The 22,298-nt window shown below is 40.2% G+C and overlaps 2 long non-coding RNA genes across 4 annotated transcripts; both read left to right on the top strand.

Moving 5' to 3' along the window:
- The first annotated feature begins 2,681 nt into the window (after positions 1 to 2,681).
- On the top strand, positions 2,682 to 3,732 carry LOC134202429 (uncharacterized). The gene is made up of 3 exons (XR_009977217.1): positions 2,682 to 2,942; positions 3,007 to 3,302; positions 3,362 to 3,732. It is a non-coding gene; the product is annotated as an uncharacterized LOC134202429 (long non-coding RNA).
- Positions 3,733 to 11,859: 8,127 nt separating this feature from the next.
- LOC134202426 (uncharacterized) lies at positions 11,860 to 21,686 on the top strand. Of its 3 annotated transcripts, XR_009977214.1 has the most exons (5): positions 11,860 to 11,966; positions 12,035 to 12,068; positions 12,468 to 12,845; positions 12,908 to 12,961; positions 21,296 to 21,686. It is a non-coding gene; the product is annotated as an uncharacterized LOC134202426 (long non-coding RNA). The 3 variants fall into 3 exon arrangements; XR_009977213.1 differs by lacking the exon at positions 12,908 to 12,961; XR_009977212.1 differs by lacking the exon at positions 21,296 to 21,686 and having other exon boundaries at positions 12,908 to 13,116.
- The last annotated feature ends 612 nt before the right edge of the window (positions 21,687 to 22,298 follow it).

Genomic DNA, 22,298 nt, shown 5'->3' with positions numbered 1-22,298 from the left:
CAGTTGATGCCTCATTCGATAGTTGCTACAGTTTTGCAGTTATCGGTCCGCTAAACTTCAAAACGGCGATAAAGTCGATGACAGCTGCACAATCCGATGCCCTTTTTTTGCATCCGACGTCGACTGTCAACTGTTTGACGTCTAGAATGCATTTCAGTTATCGAACGTTATCGAAAACTTTACTATTTTCGAGAAAATCCGCGTTAGATGTTTTTCACTATACGAATTTTTGGGAGTTATAGGTAGCCTCACACCTCGGAATTTGGTCCGCGGATTTTTTCCCCATGTATTCTTGCATATGCGATGTTTTCGGGATTTGGGCACGGAAAATCAAAATCCCGGCCCCATTTAAAATGCACGGGGACCAAAATCCGGCGGAAAATTTTCCCGAGGTGTACACCTCGGGAATTTGGTCCGCGGAATTTTTCCCCATGTGTTTTTACATATGCGATGTAATCCGCGGACCAAATTCCCGAGGTGTAAGGTATAGCCTTTAAAGGCTACCATACACCTCGGGAAAGTTTTCCGCCGCATTTTGATTTTCCGTGCCCAAATCCCGAAAATATCGCATATGCAAAAACACATTGCGAAAAAATTCGCGGACCAAATTCCCGAGGTGTGAGGTGTGATTTGGGCACGGAAAATCAAAATCCCGGTTCCATTTAAAATGCACGGGGTTCAAAATCCGGCGGAAAATTTTCCCGAGGTGTAAGGCAGTCTTTAAGGCCACCTTAGGGCCGATGCCCACGTAGCGTTTTTCAACGCTGCGTGCACGTGGCGTTGAAAAACGCAGGTGTGCATCGGTGCGGCGACGCTGCGTTACCGCTTTTTCCCGATGCACACATGCGTCCTTTTAACGCCGTGTGCACGCAGCGTTGAAAAGACGCTACGTGGGCATCGGGCCTTACACATCGGGAATTTGGTCCGCGGATTTTTCCTAATGTATTTTTGCATATGCGATGTTTTCGGGATTTGGGCACGGAAAATCAAAATCCCGGCCCCATTTAAAATACACGGGGATCAAAATCCGGTGGAAAATTTTCCCGAGGTGTAAGGCAGCCTTTAGAGCAAGATTATCGGTGGTGAGTTTGAGCCGTTTGGCAGCGCAGTATCATTACTTGACACTTTACCGGTCGCTACTAAACGCGCTGCTATAACAGTAACGCGACTGACAGGTGACCAAATTTGGTAGCGCGATAAGAGCGCTGCTATTTGATGAACTGTCAACTGTCAAACGTCACCGGTACGGAATACAGCAACCAAATTGAGAGCCGAAAATATTGTCTATCCGGAATAAACTTAGAACGCTTTTTATACCGAAGTTGGGTTTTCTCCAGATACAGGCAAATAACCCAACTTCGGAAGTAGTATACACTGGATTCGCCTGAAGATGCGCTTAACATTGCATCATTTAGTTTGACAGATAAAACTTTGGAAGAAAGTTTGGTTAGGAAATCCCTACTTCCGAATTCTAATTTTGTGCTACGCCGACAATAGTGACCGATACAGAAACGAGTGACGAGACTAAAATGAATGCGCTGCGCGGGTGATTAAAATGCTCACGACCGATAATGATGCTACGGTAGCGCTGCTATTTGACAAACTATTGCATGATTTTCTTTGAAACTGCACGCGGGAACCCGTCAGGAAAGGTACCTTCGCACTTTCTGCACCCGTTTACTTGATTCTTATGGGTGAACAACATTGCAGTCAAAGTGTATGTAATTAAGAGTGGCGACGCTGTCAGAATTGGTACAAAATTCATCTGTCATTCCCATACAAAATCGTGTTCCAAACGAGCAGGAGACCTGTCAAATGCGGCACATGTCGCCACTCTTAATTACATACACTCTGCAGTGTATCGTTTGGCTATCCAGCTTTCCACGCTCGGTAATGGCGGCTTGTCGCTGTGTAAAAATCAATCGCTCACTGTACTGTTTGACACTAGCTGGAGGAAAGCTCACTGGCGTTCCTGGATGAGGGGAAGGGAAAAAAGGCCTTTTCGCCAGTGAGTTTTCCTCCAGCTAGTGTCAAAAAGTACAGTAATCGATTGATTTTTACACACCGAAAAGCCGCCATTACCGAGCGTGGAAAGCTGGATTTACCGACCTACCGATAACTACCGATTTTTCTGCAATCAAGTTACCAATTTATCCAAAAATTAATCTGGCCACCCTGGCTGAACCGGACTGAAATGTCAAATGAAATATTTCCAGCTGCAGCTCATGCTACGTTTAGACAAGGCAAGTGAATTGAGCAAGTCGCTTGAATCGAACGCGAACTGAACGTGTAAACACCTTAATGCTACGTTTAGACAAGGCAAGTGAATTGAGCAAGTCGCTTGAATCGAACGCGAATGGAACGTGTAAACACCTTCAATTCACTTGAACGAAAAGAAAGTTGAACATGTTCAACTTTTGGCAAGTCAATTGAATTCAACTGAGTTGTTCAATTCACTTGCCCTGTCAAAACGTAGCATAATTCAATTCACTTGAACGAAAAGAAAGTTGAACATGAACTTTTGGCAAGTCAATAAACGAATCCAAGTAAAAATAAGAAGAAGACACTCGACGGTGTTAACTTTGACAGATCCTACAGCACAGCATAGGAAGATCATTTTAAAATGCTTATACTAAATTCTAGACAAATTGTAATTAAAAACTGATTGATGTACACTCAAATTAATCTGCTGATAAATTTTATGTGCAAAACTCGCATAGAAGTCACTTGTAGAACTGATTTTTAGAATCATGTGCGTCTCATGTGAAATATGTGCGAACTTATTCCATTTCAAAACATAATTGAAATAATTTTAAGTGCAATGGCTATTGAAATGAAACTATACGACTTACGCACATAAAATTTATAACATTGGTAATGAACTGTTGTTTGTTGTCAACAAGACTGAAAACTAAAGTCAGCACCGTTTATAATTGAACAAAGTAAGTAATAAAGCTTAGATTTCCTTTTTCACGCATTCTAAAACCCAAAATTCGTTGATTCCAGAATTGAGATGCATCAACATAATCTACAAGTATAGTGTTATCTGTGTAATATAGCAGATTTAAACATATTGTCGACCGACAGATATGGGATAATGTTTGGTATTATGTCTCCCAATAAACACACCGCGGCGCATTATTTGAAAAAGACTACCGGTAGCTGGTTAAGAAACAAAACTTTCTGCTCAATATGGCAGAAGCATGTGCAGCACCATAATTTGCTATGCTCTAAGCCAAGGATTCAACCTGCAGAGGTCTGCAGACCTATCACCGAATTCGAGGATAGAGATACACTTACAGGTTTGTAGGCTTTTTAATTTCATTTACTTATACTAAAATTATTAATTGTTTCTTTGCAGGAGCTTCTAGACGATAGAGCGCAGTTTTTTCGATGCGGAAATGCTTTAATTATTACATACAACGATTATGCATAAATGTAACAGCATTTTATTTCAATAAATCATTTAATTATTGAGCAATTATTTAATCTTTGTTTCAAACCAAAACTTATGATTATCAAGAATATTTGCAAACGCAATAAATAAGGACGAATTATTTTTGTCATGAATTATATGTGCGGATCTAATGGAAAAATCAATACATTTGCACATAAAACCTATGATTATTGAATCGGTAAATATCTATTAGCGCCGCACATACTTTGCAAATGTAAAGTACACTGATCAAAGTATAAGTGCGGGGTACATAGATGCAATATGCAGTTTATTCTGAGTGTAGGATACGGAAAAAGTTCTGAATTACATATTCGGAAGCTTATCTCAATTTTTTGAATATTTTCCAAAAATGTATCTATCATACAGTTCGGAACTTTTTCCGTATCATACTTCAATCAGATTTTAATTACATTTTGTCTAGAATTTATTATAAGCATTTTAAAATGATCTTCCTATGCTGTGCTGTAGGATCTGTCAAAGTTAACACCGTCGTGTGTCTTCTTCTTATTTTACTTGGATTCGTCTATTGAATTCAACTGAGTTGTTCAATTCTCTTGCCCTGTCAAAACGTAGCATTAGGCTGTGAACCAGCCTCCAGTGAACCAGTCGGGGTCTCGCCGACATTTCTCACCAACATGAACGCACGGTTCGTGGTTGCAAACAATCCCATTTGATTTTGCCATGACAGCTACTCGTGGTTGCAAACAATCTGAGTAAAAGTGTGAGTGAAATGTGCGTGTGCGTAAACGCTCGCAGAAAGTTTAATTCCAGCGATTCGTTTAACTTTTAGTTAAAATTTGACAGTTCGATGGTTATTTACCCATCGTGGTTAAAATTTACTCCGAAGCCGACCCATTTGAGTTTTGACAGATTGATAGTTATTTGGAACAAAATGGATTTGGCGCCAATTTTCTCGCGAACAAAGTTTAACTATCAAACTGTCAAATCTAACCATGCTCCGGAGCAGGGTTATTTTAACCACGGAGAAATAACCATCGAACTGTCAAATTTTAACTAAAAGTTAAACGATTCGCTGGATTGGTTCACAGCCTTATAGGCCTTGTTTACAACGGCTGAACAGGCCTGCAAGCCCGAAGCTGTCACTTTCATAGAAGAACTGTCAATTGACGATAAAATCAGCTGTTTTAAACGTCTCGTGAAAAGGTCTATAAACCGATAAACCGCGTTCAATGTCCCTTCTCATTTCGGCACATACGGTTCAATAAGGGCTCATTCACAAATTACATAACGCCCTAAGGGGTGGGTGGGTAGCCAATATTCCGTTACAAAATGTTACGGCTTGTCTAGGGGGTAGGTGGGTTTGTTCAGTTCTGTTACTTGTTTCAGGTTTAATTTCTATCCATGCGAATACATTTTCGCAGCTTCTCCTTCTGACGCACGCTCTTCGTTCCCACTGATGGCGTAGGTAGCGCTCGTAACAGGATCGTCGCGACAGAGAATCCAACGATGGCAATATGTTGCAGTGTAGCGGTAAAATCATAGAGCCAGCATCTGCATTTAAGTGAAATAGGTACTCTTGTGATATTCTGACTATCGAATGGTTGCTGTTGTGTTGGTGATTAGAAATCCGCATGTTATGAAATCTGTCCTTTTCAGGGCATTAAATTTTTCATTGGAGGAATTTGGTTTGATTGAGAGTAAATTCATGAGATGGTTGCGTTAAATCGGCAGCAGTTACGCAAAAATTCATTAGATTCAATCCATCATTTTCCTTCTGCAGAGTTAGTGATTAAAAATCCATCGAAAGATAAAGACGCTAATAGTTTGGAATCTATCCTAATTTCGTGACGATCTCGAATTTGAAAATTTCCGTTTTACACCCCGTATCTGAGTCTTGCCCTTAGACGTAGTTTACGTCAAAAAATTATGTCAACTTAATCTTCCTCTCAAACATAATGGTGGTCCTGAAAAGAACCGATTCATTTCCACTTATGTGCCTCAACAGCACGGCGTTGATTGCCAGATTCAAAGATGCTGTTGGGAACACGGAAGTAAAGATGTACGCTATTGCCACTACCGCCACCACCACCCAACGAAAAATTTCATCCGCATCATCACTCATAAATTTTAATCAACGAGCCCTCCCGTGCGAACGAAATCATCTGGGGAATGCATAATCAGGAATGCATCACGCTTGAATTTGTAATGCTAAAACGCATCATTCCGCTCATTTGCCAAAACATCATTTTGGTTTAAAACGCATTCGAAATTAATTTGGGGGCAATTTATTGCTTATACATGAAAGAGTGTCTAATATTTTATGCGAGAAACGTCAATTCACTGTTTTAACAAAGGAGAACAAAAGAAAACATACGATGATTCAACTCATCCAGGAGTTTTAAGGTGCTGAGTTGGGTTTCAACTCACGCTTGATTAGAATCGTCCATGAGTTTTGAGTTTTACCACCACAGACCAAACCACAGGCGTTATCGCTTGAATCGCCCTGGTCCGTTCTCCGTGACATCCAAAATGAAATGACGCGCGCACGCGAAACAGGGGCTTTATATACACAGGGAAAACGAAGCAGTGGATCAAAAGGCCCGTACCTTACTGCAATCTGATGTCCGTGTTGGGGATTTATGAACGGAATTGAATTTTTCACCCGATTTGGAAAGAAATAACATTTTCAATAGTTTAACGTTGATAATCAATAGTATCAATAGAATTGGCAAATTGCTGGAGAGTTTCCGAATTTATTGATAAGCAAATCTCGAAAATCCATCGAAAGATAAAGACGCTATTAGCGTTTGAAATCTATCCTAATTTCGTGACGATCTCGAATTTGGAAATTTCGGTTTTACACCCTGTATCTGAGTCTTCCCCTTAGACGTAGTTTACGTCAAAAAATGGGCCTGATTTCGTTTAGTAAAAGGAAACTTTATTAATTATTGAACATATTTCTCTTCGTTAAAGGTTACCCAATTAAACACTTATAGGACGATCATGCCCTCAGTGGAGACAATGGGTTCTTAATAATATTGTTGTCATTGTTGTCATTGCATTATACTTAACGTATGCTGTACTTGAAGCGACACGTTGTAATTATGCCATTATGAATACTAATTGAAAACAATAATTTCCCCAACAAGTTGGCTTTCCTACCTATATACTGCCGCCGCAAGCGTAACTGTTCCATATTTTCTTCCATGCAAAATCAATATTGGACGATTATGCTTGCGACGGCAGTATAGTGGAGCTCATTTAACCTCCAAAAAATTTAGATTGATTATCAAGACGAAATGAATCCAATTTCATTTCTAGCAGATTCAAAGTTTGTCTATTAGTTAATGCATTAAAACTATCAATTTCGAATTATCAAATATATATTTTCTTTCATTGATTCAATAATACTTCTAATATTGGTACCGTTACCCTAGCAGAGTGAACTCTGTGGCTTTTAAAAGAAATGAACATATACCAATTTGATGAGTACTGTACGACTTATATTTACTCATACCATATGTGTTCCGATGGTTTTGTGGTATGGCAAGCGCTTTCCACCCCAGAGGTCAGCAGTTCGAATCTAGGTGAATTCAGCATAAAACATTTTGCAATTTTTTTATACGCAAAAACAGTTTTTTGGCCATAACTCCAGATTGCGATGAGCTATTGATCTAATTTTCAATAGCAAACAATGGGAGTGAATTCAAATCGGACAATGGGAAGTTCGAAAAAGTGCACGAATAAAAATCCACACATTTTTATTGGCAAAAATCTAAAGAAATTTCCAAATAAATTTTATGTGTGCGTTAATAACCACCCGCTATAGGAGAATCCACATAAAGGTTATTAGTTAATAACGGTTATGTGTGTTTCCACATATACGCTATGCGAATTCACATAGACGTTATGTGGGAAATGCTATAGTCAAAATTTATGTGTGCCACACATAATGGATATGATTGAATTTTTGTCAGTGTGTGTCTACAAATTTTGTACACATACACACACATACATACATACACACATACAGACATCACCTCAATTCGTCGAGCTGAGTCGATCGGTTTATAAAAAGCCTCCTATCAAAATTTTGAAGTAATATTATAGCCTTTACGTACATTTAGTGTACGAGAAAGGCAAAAAAAACACACACACACACTCAATTCGTCGAACGGAGTCGATTGGTATATAACACTATGGGTCTCCGGGCCTTCTATAAAAAGTTTGTTTTTGGAGCGATCATATAGCCTTTACCGTATACTTAGTATACGAGAAAGGCAAAACATAAAATGTATGAGTCTAGCATATGAGCATCATTCATATTCAATTATAATGGGTATTCAGATTATTAATAGATTCTAATGAATGAAATAAGGCGGTATTTTGGCTTGGGTTTCCAATAATTTTACATTGAAAGAAATTTGGAGGAATAATTAGAATCAAATAGCACAAGGCCTTCCTTTATTCATCAATAGCTTTTTGTTGGTAGCTTATTAAGCTCTGATATGACTCGGAAAATGTGTGGCATAACATCTAACGGAATAGGTATGCTGCGAAAGACTTGTGCTGAAATGGAAGAAAAGAGGATTTATAATTAGTTATAATTTGTTCATGTTAGTATGGTAATTAATATGCATGTTTATCAATACCTTGCATACCTGGATTCCTAGCCGTATAGCTAAATATAATGCTGTTCTGATTCGGTGGCCCTACTCGTCCATGTTCCGTACAAGTTCCACTGAGTGTTTTCATGGCTGAATCTCTCCAAACCGTACGAAAACCTGTTGTCATCCATACACATCTTCAATGGCTGCTGTCTAGCATAATCTGCAATCGAAAATAAAATGTTTCATTAGTTTGAAAATAGGGGCCTCCTTAGCCGTGCGGTAAGACGCGCGGCTACAAAGCAAGACCATGCTGAGGGTATCTGGGTTCGATTCCCGGTGCTGGTCTAGGCAATTTTAGGATTGGAATATGTCTCGACTTCCCTGAGCACAAAAGTATCATCGTGTTAGCCTCATGATATACGAATGCAAAAATGGTAACTTGGCTTAGAGCAAGATTACCGGTGGTGAGTTTAAGCCGTTTGGCAGCGCAGTATCATTACTTGACACTTTACCGGTCGCTACTAAACAGGGCTGCCAGATGATTTTTTCGTAAATCTGTATTGGCATGTGTAAAAAATCTGTATTGTCTGTATTTGAGGGGAAAAAAGTTTTTTTTTCTAAATTATGCAAAATAGCGATTCCGATAATTGTAATGTGATGTACTTAGACAACATTTTCATTGAGTTTTTTAAAACCAGGTAAATAACATTAGAAATCTCAGAAATCCCTTGGGATCTCTTATGCAGCCCGATACAATCATGTTGCAGCACCACTTAACTTAAATTTTCTCGGTTGTTATTGAAAGCTCAATCTTTTCCGAAATTCATGTCGTCTTTTCAATTATACCTCAGCAATATATTATCATTATTCCACAAGCGATGTTTCTCGGATCTTTTTTTGCCAATGCTTAAATAAAGATTACTAAACTCGATTACGCAAGAATTTCTATATTTTGCAATTTATGCATGCCCAATAAACTAATGCTAATAACCCAGATAGGAATCTTAACTGTAAGTGCATCGCTTTTTTTTTCAGAATTGGGAACAGTTTGTTAATCGCATGGATGTTCGTCAATGAAATCTACTTAATACTAATGGTAATCTAAATTAATGATTTCGTGTGTGTTACTTCTACGTGAAGTTAAACGATTTACAATGATATGGAAATGCTAATATCATCTTCCAAACTCGGACGTACATGTTCATGATAGCATTAGAGGCGAAAGTATAGAATTGATAGTTCCGTTAGGATACGGCAGGCATGAAGAATGTTTTTATAGAAGTCGATTTGAAAGCGAGCGGAGGGCAATATTTGTGATGGCACAGGAAGGTCGTGTGGCAGAAGGAAGGTCGTGTGATATGTGCCATCACAAATATTGCCCTCCGCTCGCTTTCAAATCGACTTCTATAAAAACATTCTTCATGCCTGCCGTATCCTAACGGAACTATCAATTCTATACTTTCGCCTCTAATGCTATCATGAACATGTACGTCCGAGTTTGGAAGATGATATTAGCATTTCCATATCATTACTAATGGTAATGTTCGTTCCATGAAAAGATATTTTAGTTACAAGATAAAGATTGTCGCTTCGGTTACCTTTGTTCTGCTGTCCGAAACATGTTGGGTACAGAACTGTCATATCGTATGTATTTTTCCTTCATTGACATTTAGCACCCTATCCTCGCCAGCAAAAGATGTTCCGGACAGCGACGACAGCGACAATCTTTATCTTGTAACTAAAATATCTTTCGTTCCATGGTACAAATATCATGAAATGAGTGCCATAGCAAATATTGCTAAGATTTTATTTTAACATTAAGATTTTTTAGAAGCTTCAAATGTTTAATTAGATCTCGCATGTTATATTATAGGTACAACAAAATTCAAGATAACAAAAAATCTGTATAATCTGTACTCTATTTGAGAAATCTGTATAAAATCTGTAATCTGTATCAAGTCTGTATTGACGTTTAAAAATCTGTAAAATACAGATAAATCTGTATATATGGCAGCCCTGCTACTAAACGCGTTGCTATAACAGTAGCGCGACTGACAGGTGACCAAATTTGGTAGCGCGATAAGAGCGCTGCTATTTGATGAACTTTCAAATGTCAAACGTCACCGGTACGGAATACAGCAACCAAATTGAGAGCCGAAAATAGTGACCGATACGGAAACGAGTGACGAAACTAAAATGAAAGCGCTGAGCGGGTGATTAAAATGCTCGCGACCGATAATGTAGCGGCCGGTAAAGTGTCAAGTAATGATACTGCGCTGCCAAACGGCCTAAACTCACCACCGGTAATCTTGCAACTGTATATGTGTATACACCATGAAATGATTAAATCAAATTTAAAGCAGACCCCACACGACGGATAAAGTTAATCGAAAAAATCTCCACGGAAAGTTTTTAAAACGACGAAGTTTTAAAACACTTCTCAAAAATTCTAAAAGCAATTTAATGAAAAACGGTAAGCAGTATGGGGTTGGACTATTCTTCTACTGTATAATAAATGCGATATTTCTATTAAATATTTTATTTTCTAATATTACACTTAAAAGTATAAGAAAAGTCCAACCCTGTGCTGCTTACCCTTTTTAATTTAATGGCTTTTAGAATTTTGAGAAGAGTGTTTTTAAAACTTCTCCGTATATGGTTTCCCGCGTTTCTGCTTCTTCTTCTTCGTGCAACATCAAAGCGCCAACTGTATTATATTTTTATTCTATATTATATTATATTACATATTATGTTGTTTTATACTAAGGACACACCTGTGGTACTTGTACCATGGTACAAGAGAACAAGAAAATTATTCCAAGACTATCTTTAATAAAGACAATATTTGGTATGGTATTTATTTCAAGATTCTTGTACCATGGTACTTGTACCACCAGTGTGTCATTAGTATTATTCAAGAAATATTTTCCAGGCATTTAACTTATTCAAAATATTAATCAACTGAATCTTCAAACCAGGTTACGTAGTTTATAAATATCCACGTTGAAATATTTCATTATGATTTTATAATGTTTCTTCGTTCAAAAAATAGATGGCGTTCCGATCAGTAGATTTTTTTGAATTTTTGTGCTTCGGAATTTTGTGCTTAACTTGATCCAAGTTTTTGGTTTGCTGATCTGATAGATCTGTCAGAACCGTCAGAACGAAAACCACCAAAGCGGCAGCAAACAAAAAATATGTTAACGGCATATGTCTGCAGACGTTCGAAAAAAAACAAGTTTCGTTGAAAGCGTTGAAACTAGTGAACACTGAAACCAGAAAGTATCCAAAAATTAAGTTTGAAGTTAATGTAACAGATATACACGGAGAAACACGTTTACTCATTAATGGGTACTTTTTCTTTGCTATCTCTTTCTGTCTGCAGAAAAATTCACCCATTTTTAGAGAATAAGTAGATCTACTCATTTAATTGAGTAAATCCACTTATTCTACCGAAATGAGTAATTTTTCCAGCAGAGAGAAAGAGATAGCAGAGAAAAAGTACCCATTAATGAGTAAACGATTTTTACCAGGTAGGGTACACAGCAAAAAGAATTGTAATATCCATCGACGTAATTCATGCTGTTGTAATAAAATCCCTATGTAAAGACAAAATTCTGATGCTAAATTACATCATTTTTATGTTTTATCACATCGGCCTCAAATTACACAGGAACGAAATATCTTTTCTGCATTACGTTGAGCTTGTTTAATTTTCACAACATATATAACGTAAATTTTACATAGAATCAAATGCAACCAAATGATTCTAATTTGATTGTGTAAAATTACACAGATTGTATGCTTTATCGCATTCTTTAATAATGTATTTTTAAAACCCGCAACACTGCTCAGATGTTGAAGTTATCGACTGGCTGACCACAACGCCGCCATATTGCAATTGAAAATTGGTTCGTGATTTGGTGAGCTTTTGTTCGGTAAGTTTTGTAATAAATTAAATTTAAAGTTAAATCTAGCATGCCATTAATATTCATTTCTGTTGCAGCATGTAATAATGAACCAAAATCGCTTGGATAAAGGTGAGTTTAAAGTACTTTTAGCCTGGAAAGTCCGTGATATATTTTTTTGTTTTTGGATGTAGAATTTTGTTAATGAGACCCTCAGATTATTCAGTTCCCGGACTTCCCGAAAGATATTCTCAATCCAGTTGAAAACCGGAATTGGGGGTGTGGGGAATAAAGTGAGTCCAATACGTACAATACGTACGTTAAACCTAACATCGGAAGTGGTGCGCTGTTTTCATATTACGAAGCGCTATTCAGCGCACCACTTCCGAAGTTAGGTTTAACGTTCGGATTGTAAGAAAAATCCAACTTCGCTAGCCCCCAATTTCGGGTTTCAACTGGATTGAGAATATCTATTTAATTATGAATTCAAATGTACCAAAATAAATAAATAATAACTTGGGTTCTTTTCAGTTTTATGAGGTGAGCTTTTGTTACTTCGGACCGTACGATTGATGGCTGCCATAAATCGACACCAATATTTCTTCGGGATATAAACTGCTAACATGCAACAGTACCGTGCAGCATATTTTGTTAGCATGCCGAGTGAACGGAGGAAACTTTCTCGAACCATTTACACCTATCCGCAACTGCACCGAAAACCGTTTCCACTGAGGGAAGCCAGCCACTATGGAGCAGTTTACTTCCTGAACTTCCCTACTTATGAACATTGTGTAGGTAATGGAATCATCTATTTTTCTGCATCCACAATAAGCGTACCCGTTTTTTAATGTCCCACTTATTTTCCTGGATGTCCTTCATTTTCCACATAATCACTGTGGCAATCTACAGGTAAGTTTAAAGAAAAAATAACTTAGATATAGGAATAAATTTAGTTTTTGTTTGCATTTCAGGAGCTCTTCCACGATGCTGGTGCTGGTACTCAGCAAACATTTATGTATCGTTAGGTGAGTTATTTGTCTTGAGCAACCGAATATAGTCTACAACACAACTGGATTTTTCTCCCAGTCCGTACTGAAAACTTTAACAATCCGCACTAAAATACAAACAGTAGAGAATATTTTGGTATTCTGAATGGAATCCTTTCAGAATTCTGAACAGATTTGCTTGGGAGCCATTGAAGAAGAGAAACCCTTTTTGAAATTCCGAGAAGAGTACTGACGAGTTTCCGAAGGGAATATATTAGTGTGCTTTCGAGATTTTGACAAGAATAGTTTCGCGATTCGGATGGGAATCCTTTCGTGGTTTTGACGGAAATCCTTCAGGATTCCAACGGCAATTCTTTCAAAATTCAGACGGGAACCATTTCGGTATTTCTACGGGAATACTTTCATGATTTCGATGGAAATTCTTTCGCAATTGAGACGAGATTTCGACGAGGATTACGACGAAAATTCTTTTGCTATTCCGGAGGGAATAGAATGGATTTTGGAATTCCACCGGGAATCATTTTGAAATTTAGTAAGAAAGATCCCGCAGGCAATAATTTTTTAACTCCTCAAGAAACCTATCGTGATTCCGACGTGATTTTTCGGGACTCCGACGGGAACAATTTCGGGATTCCTTCCGGCATTCCGGCAGGAATGGGATTGCGGCGGAAATCCTTTTGTGATTTCTACAATAATTCTCTCGTGATTCTGCCGGGAATCCATTATGATTCCGACTCGAATCCTCTTCGGATTCTGACAGGAATCATTCCGGATTCCGAACGGAATTCAGACGGGAATATTTTCAGAATTGCGATGGAGATCCTTTCGGAATTACGACGTGAAACCTTGCCGACGGGAATCCTTTCGGCATTCCGATGGGAATCCTTTCTAGATTCCAACATTAATGCTTTCTGGATACCGATTGAAATTCTCTCGGGATTCTAACGGGAATTCTTCCGAAATTTCGGCGGGATCCATTTCGGTATCTCGAAGGGAATACTTTCAGGATTTCAGTGGGAATTCTTTAGGGATTGGAAACATATTTCAAAGGGGAAATCTTTGGAAATTTGGACGGAAATCCTTTTGCTATTCCGCAGGGAATCTTTATGGTATTCTGCAGGTAATCATTTTACGATTTAGCAAGAAATCTTCTGCGATTCCGCAGGGAATCATTTTTTTATATTCCTCCGGAAATATTTTTGGGATTGGGAGAAGAGTACATACTTGCGGGATACCGAAAAAACCCTTTCGAAATTCCGATGGAAATCCTTTCATGATTCCGACGGGAATACTGTCGGGATTCCGATAGCAAAATTTTCGGGATTCTGAAGTGAATACTTTCGTGATTCCGACGGAAATTAGTTCAAAACTCCAACGGGAATACTTCCGGGATTCCAACCAGAATCCTTTAGAGATTCTTTCCGGCATTCCGACAGGTATCCTTTCTTGATTGCGACTCAAACCCTTTCGAGATTTTGAGAAGAATCGTTTCGTGATTCCGACGCGAATCCTTTTATGATTCTGACTGGAATCCTCTTGGGATTTCAACTGAAACTCTCTCAGGACTTGGACTGGAATGCTCTCAGGATTCCGACCGGAACTCTTTTGAAATTCAGACGGGAATATTTTTCGAATTGCGACGAAAGTCCTTTTGGGGTTCCGACGGGAAGCCTTTCGGGATTCTGCCAAGAATCCTTTAGGGAAAACAGGAATTATTTCGGATTCCGAACGGAATTCAGACGGGAATTCTTTCGAGATTCCAACAGGAACCGACAGGAATACTTTCAAGATTTCGATGGGAATTCTTTAGAGATTGTGACTATATTTCGACGGGAAATCTATGGGGATTCCGAGGAATTCCGACGGAAATCCTTTTGCTAGTCCGCAGATAATCTTTATGAAATTCTGCAGGTAATCTTTTTAAGATCTAGCAAAAAATGTTCTGGGATCCCGAAGGGATTCTTTTTTTAATGAATTATTGGCAGTGGCTGATTTTCTACCCGCCGCTGTCACATCCAGGCGCTATAGTATATGCGCAAAATAGCCAGCAAAAGTTAACCGGCAGAAATTTGTATGGTGAAAGTCATCTAACGCGGGTTTTCTCAAAATAAGAAACTTTTCATGAAAAACTATTTGGTACCGATTATGTAGGAAGGTGTCCGCTACCATACCTACCAAATATTTTTTGGATGAAAGTGCTTAATTTTGAGAAATCGAACCTTAGATGCCTTTCGCCATACTGATTTCAGAAAGTTAACTCCTAGTGTGCCGCTGTAAGCACGCTCAAAGCAGTCGATTCATTACTCCGGAACTCTTTTTGAGATTCCGTGGTCGTGCGGTTAGCGACGTCTATCGTCTAGGCTCTAGACGCATGTGCTGTGGGATGTGAAGGGAATCCTTCCGGGATTCCGAAGGGAATCCTTCCGGGATTCCGAAGGGAATCCTTCCGGGATTCCGAAGGGAATCCTTCCGGGATTCCGAAGGGAATCCTTCCGGGATTCCGAAGGAAATCCTTCCGGGATTCCGAAGGGAATCCTTCCGGGATTCCGAAGGGAATCCTTCCGGGATTTCGAAGGGAATCCTTCCGGGATTCCGAAGGGAATCCTTCCGGGATTCCGAAGGGAATCCTTCCGGGATTCCGAAGGGAATCCTTCCGGGATTCCGAAGGGAATCCTTCCGGGATTCCGAAGGGAATCCTTCCGGGATTCCGAAGGGAATCCTTCCGGGATTCCGAAGGGAATCCTTCCGGGATTCCGAAGGGAATCCTTCCGGGATTCCGAAGGGAATCCTTCCGGGATTCCGAAGGGAATCCTTCCGGGATTCCGAAGGGAATCCTTCCGGGATTCCGAAGGGAATCCTTCCGGGATTCCGAAGGGAATCCTTCCGGGATTCCGAAGGAAATCCTTCCGGGATTCCGAAGGGAATCCTTCCGGGATTCCGAAGGGAATCCTTCCGGGATTCCGAAGGGAATCCTTCCGGGATTCCGAAGGGAATCCTTCCGGGATTCCGAAGGGAATCCTTCCGGGAATCCTTCCGGGATTCCGAAGGGAATCCTTCCGGGATTCCGATGGGAATCCTTCCGGGATTCCGAAGAATCCTTCCGGATTCCGAAGAATCCTTCCGGATTCCGAAGAATCCTTCCGGATTCCGAAGAATCCTTCCGGGATTCCGAAGGGAATCCTTCCGGGATTCGAAGGGAATCCTTCCGGGATTCCGAAGGGAATCCTTCCGGGATTCGAAGGAATCCTTCCGATTCCGAAGGGAATCCTTCCGGGATTCCGAAGGAATCCTTCCGGATTCGAAGGGAATCCTTCCGGGATTCCGAAGGAATCCTTCCGGGATTCCGAAGGGAATCCTTCCGGGATTCTCGCGGAATCCTTCCGCGATTGCGAAGGGAATCCTTCCGATTCCGAAGGGAATCCTTCGGGATTCCGAAGGAATCCTTCCGGGATTCGAAGGGAATCCTTCCGATTCCGAAGGGAATCCTTCCGGGATTCCGAAGGAATCCTTCCGGGATTCCGAAGGGAATCCTTCCGGATTCGAAGGAATCCTTCCGGGATTCCGAAGGAATCCTTCCGGGATTCCGAAGGGAATCCTTCCGGGGTTCCGAAAGGGAATCCTTCAGGGGTGCCGAAGGGAATCCTTCCGGGATTCCGAAGGGGAATCCTTCCGGGATTCGAAGGAATCCTTCCGGGATTCCGAAGGAATCCTTCCGGGATTCCGAAGGAATCCTTCCGATTCCGAACGGAATCCTTCCGGGATTCCGAAGGGAATCCTTCCGGGATTCCGAAGGGAATCCTTCCGGGATTCCGAAGGGAATCCTTCCGGGATTCCGAAGGGAATCCTTCCGGGATTCCGCAGGGAATCCTTCCGGGATTCCGCAGGGAATCCTTCCGGGATTCCGCAGGGAATCCTTCCGGGATTCCGCAGGGAATCCTTCCGGGATTCCGAAGGGAATCCTTCCGGGATTCCGAAGGGAATCCTTCCGGGATTCCGAAGGGAATCCTTCCGGGATTCCGAAGGGAATCCTTCCGGGATTCCGTAGGGAATCCTTCCGGGATTCCGTAGGGAATCCTTCCGGGATTCCGTAGGGAATCCTTCCGGGATTCCGTAGGGAATCCTTCCGGGATTCCGTAGGGAATCCTTCCGGGATTCCGTAGGGAATCCTTCCGGGATTCCGTAGGGAATCCTTCCGGGATTCCGAAGGGAATCCTTCCGGGATTCCGATAGGGAATCCTTCCGGGATGCCAATAGGGAATCCTTCCGGGATTCCGATAGGGAATCCTTCCGGGATTCCGAAAGGGAATCCTTCTGGGATTCCGATAGGGAATCCTTCTGGGATTCCGATAGGGAATCCTTCTGGGATTCCGATAGGGAATCCTTCTGGGATTCCGATAGGGAATCCTTCTGGGATTCCGATAGGGAATCCTTCCGGGATTCCGATAGGGAATCCTTCCGGGATTCCGATAGGGAATCCTTCCGGGATTCCGATAGGGAATCCTTCCGGGATTCCAAAGGGAATCCTTCCGGTATTCCAAAGGGAATCCTTCCGGGATTCCAAAAGGGGATCCTTCCGGGATTCCGAAAGGGAATCCTTCCGGGATTCCGAAGGGAATCCTTCCGGGATTCCGAAGGGAATCCTTCCGGGATTCCGAAGGGAATCCTTCCGGGATTCCGATAGGGAATCCTTCCGGGATTCCGATAGGGAATCCTTCCGGGATTCCGATAGGGAATCCTTCCGGGATTCCGATAGGGAATCCTTCCGGGATTCCGATAGGGAATCCTTCCGGGATTCCGATAGGGAATCCTTCCGGGATTCCGAAGGGAATCCTTCCGGGATTCCGAAGGGAATCCTTCCGGGATTCCGAAGGGAATCCTTCCGGGATTTCGAAGGTAGGGTTTCAAAGGGAATCCTTTGAGGATTACAAACGGAGTCCTTCGATGATTCCTTAGGAAACTATTTAGTGAGTCTGAAGATGATCCTTTCAATTATTATAATAATTATTATAATAATTTCTTTTGAGATTCCGACGACAATCCTTTGGAGATTCTTTCGGGGATTCGTGAAGTAATCTCTATGAGAATTCCGAAGGGAATCCTTCTGGAGTTCCGAATAGATCCTTGTGGAGAATTGTTTTGGTATTCCAATAGGAATCTTTGAGGTTTTCAAATTGAATTCTGACAGGACTTTTACGGGAATCCTTTCGGGATTCCGACAGGAATCCTTCTGGGATTCAAAAGAGAATTCTTCAGGGATTCCAATAAGAATATCTGGAGATTCCGAATGGGATGTCTCTGGGTATTTGGGTATTCCGTAGGGAATCTCTCTGAATATTACGAGGGAAATCTCATAGAGGTATTCTGAAGGGAATATCATTGAAGATCCCAAACAGAAACTCTTTTGAGCTTCTCGAATATATCTCAAAAGGATTTCCGCCAGAAACACGAAAGAATTCGCATTGGAATTCAACAAGTACTCTTCTCGGAATTCCAAAAATATATCCTGATATCAAAATCTCCAAAGAATCCCCGTCGAAATCTCGTCGCAATCCCAAAAAAATTCCCATCGGTATACTGAAAGTATTTCGTCGAAATACCGAAAGGGTTCCCGTCGGAATTTAGAACGCATTTCCTTTAGAATCACGATCCAGTCAGAATTCAGAAAGGATTCCAGTCGGATTCTTGAAAAGGCTTCCCGTCGTAATCTCAAAAGGATACCCGTCTCAATTCCGAGAATATTCCCGTCTGAATTCCGTTCGGAAGCCCTAGAGAGTTCCAGTCGGAATCATAAAAAGATTCCCGTCTTAATCACAAAAGGGTTCTTGTCAAAATCTGGAAACGATTTATGTCGTAACCCCAAAAGGCCCCAAAAAATGTCTGTCGAAATCCCAAAACTATCCCCGTCGGAATTCCCTTGGAATCCTAAAAAATCCTCGTCAAAATTTCGTCGCAATCCCTAAAGATTTTCCATCGAAATCCTGAAAAAATTCTCGTCGAAATACCGAAAGGGTTCCCGTTTCGAAAGAATTCCCGTCGGAATCCAGAAAGGATTCCCGCCCGAATCTCAAGAGGATTCCCGTCGGAATCCCGAAAAAGACTTTTTGATGATTCAAAATGATTCCCTGCGGTATCCCAAAAGATTCGTTACCAAATCTCAAGATTCCCTTTTTGTGGAATTTAATAAAGATTATAGCCTGCACCTAAAAGTTCTCCAGTAGCCTTGCGAGCAAAGGCGTAAGAAGCTTTCTCGACACCCTGGGCATAATGCATCCATTGTACTTGCCACACAAGATACATACTCATGCAATGGCAGGCATAGAAAGCTTTCAATTAATGACTGAGGAAATGCCAATAGAATACTAAGTTGAAAAGCAGGCCAAGTTCCAGTTGGAATGTAGAGCCATTGAAGAAGATTAAGGAGAAGAAGCCAGCACCTGTTCAAGGCTGTAACGATAATGCTACGTTTAGACAAGGCAAGTGAATTGAGCAAGTCGCTTGAATCGAACGCGAACTGAGCGTGTAAACACCTTAATTCAATTCACTTGAACGAAAAGAAAGTTGAACATGTTCAACTTTTGGCAAGTCAATTGAATTCAACTGAGCTGTTCAATTCACTTGCTCTGTCAAAACGTAGCTTATTAGAATTCTAAAGCAAAATTAAATTAAAAAAAAACATATGTATAAAAGGCCAAAACGGCGAACTATAATATTTCAAAATGTAAAATTAATTGTTAAACAAACCAAGAATAAGTAAAAATAAAAATGATTATTACTACTATACTCATAAGGATTCTCCTTGCAGTCCTTAAGTAACCAAAGGATTCGATTCGGAATCAAAAAACAATTTCGTTAGCAAATCCAAACAGATGAAATTAGAATCCCGAAAGGATTCCATTAGAATGCCAAAAGATTCTCTCCGGTTTATATGTTAGTACCGATTGTGAAAGCTTTTAAGGGGTCGTACACTTATTACGTAAGCATTTTTTCTGGGTTTTTCAACCCCCACCCCCCTCCCCCCTTGTAAGATTTTTTCCATACAAATGATTTTTTATTTATATGGAGCGTAAGATATTGACCAACCCCCCTCCCCCCATAAGTGCTTACGTAATATGTGTACGGCCCCTAAGTACGGAATGTGAGAAAGATCCCACTACATATACAGTTTGTCTCACATTTGAATACAATTGTTTCGTTGACTATTCGGTTGTTCAAGACAAATAACTCACCTAACGATACAGAAATGTGATTGATTGAGTATGTACCAGCATCGTCGAAGACGATGAAATGCGAATAAAAATAAAAAATAATTCCTTAAATCCTGAAGGTATTCCCTTTGAATTCCCTAATGCTACGTTTAGACAAGGCAAGTGGATTGAGCAAGTCGCTTGAATCGAACGCGAACTGAACGTGTAAACACCTTAATTCAATTCACTTGAACGAAAAGAAAGTTGAACATGTTCAACTTTTGGCAAGTCAATTGAATTCAAAATTCACTTGCCCTGTCAAAACGTAGCATAAAGGATTTCTTTTGGAATACCTGAATGATTTAATTTGGAATCCCTTAAGGATTCCATTAGTATTCCTTTTGATTAGATTCCCTTGGAATCCTCAAAGAGATTCCCTTCGGAATATCCATAGAAAGTCTCTTCGGACTACTCAAAAGGTTCCCTTTGTAATCCCCAACATTCCTTTCGGAATCCCCAACATTCCTTTCGGAATCCTCTGAGAAAGGATTCCCTTCGAATCTTAGAAGGATTCACTTCGGAATCGAAGAAAGTTTCCTTCGAAATCCCACATGGTTTCCCTTCTAAATTCCTAAAGGATCTTGTCTTAGTTCCATTACTTCATTGTACTTTTGACAGATACGTATTTCGACCTCAACAGTAAAGATTGTTTTTAGTGTCTCTTATTTGACTCGACTAGTCGAGACACTGAAGACGGCCTAACTGTTGAGGTCGAAATACGTATCTGTCAAAGGTACAATAAAGTAGTGGAATTAAATGGAATACTTAGTACAAACTCGTCTTATGACAAGTGAATACATTCCACTAAAAGCTTCAAATAATTTTCTCATGCTAAACGATTTCCTTCGGAATCCCTAAAAAATTAGAACCCCAAAAGAATTTCCTTTGCAATAATCAAGGTATCCTTTTCTTAATCCTTGAAAGATTGTTTCCTAATCCCAGAAGAATTCTTTTCGACATCTCCAAAGGCTTCCTTTAGAATCCTAAAGTAAAAAACATCTATCATGTCTTTGAGGCCATTCTGAGTAATCCTTAGAGGCGTTTTGGATGTTCATTTCAAGAATAACAAAACATACTTTATATAAATATTGCCTATTCTTTTTTACAGCATTTGTCGTCGTCTAAGAAAACCAGATTTACGTGCCGCTCAATTATGTTCTCTCCACGGTGGTAAATAACTCGTGTGAAACATGAAAGTTTCGAGTGAGAGGCCGCTCACCTTTTGCCCTACCATTTCACCGGATGGGGAATTCATGTTCAAGATGACACGCTGCCCCTGGATGATATAACCATTACACTCGAGAGTTGCGGATGGACCGATCAGGACAACGAATCATAGGTAACCGCGATTCTACCGATGTAAATACTGTAAATAATGGTAAATTGCAGTAAAACTAACCATTCAATAATCTGCTGCATTTCACTATGTCGCTCGTGTGCGTATGTATGTATGTGCATATGTATGTATGCAATAAAAATTAGAAAATGAGAACAAAAAACATTCCATTTAGCAAATCAAATAAATAAAAACCGAAAACTCCCAAAAAAATTATTCCCCAAAATAAATTAATTCAACATCATACATTTTGGACGGTTTTACATCACATTCATTAATACATCGCTTCGATTACATCATCTTATTTATTACATCGGGAGAAATTACGTCGCTCTTGTTTGTTACACAGCAAGCTCTCGAGTGCGTCGCGCAGTGTAATATTCATATTCCGATGGACTCAACTGGTTGCAGCGATTTCGATGTAATATTCAACAAATTTTTTTGCTGTGTATGCAACTTGATTTTGAACACATGCATTTTTCAAACCTTCCTGAAAACTAGGATGGTGCGAATAGAATCGATTTGCTTAAAAATTTGTGTAGTTCCACTTTTTACGAAAAATGAGTAAGATTTCTGTGGGGACGGCCGTACCATTGGTACTTCGCGTACCTGAGGGAATAAAATAGACCAAAAGATATTTTAGTTGCAAGATAAAGATTGTTCCTGTCGTCGCTGTTCGGAACATCTTTTGCTGGCGAGGATAGGGTGCTAAATGTCAATGAAGGAAAAATACATACGATTTGACAGTTCGGTACTCAACATGTTTCGGACAGCA

Source organism: Armigeres subalbatus, unplaced genomic scaffold, assembly GCF_024139115.2.
Source record: "Armigeres subalbatus isolate Guangzhou_Male unplaced genomic scaffold, GZ_Asu_2 Contig1209, whole genome shotgun sequence".
NCBI classification, from domain to species: Eukaryota; Metazoa; Arthropoda; class Insecta; order Diptera; family Culicidae; genus Armigeres; species Armigeres subalbatus.
The sequence above is the reverse complement of the archived record's forward strand: the minus strand, read 5'-3'. Positions and strand labels throughout refer to the sequence as shown.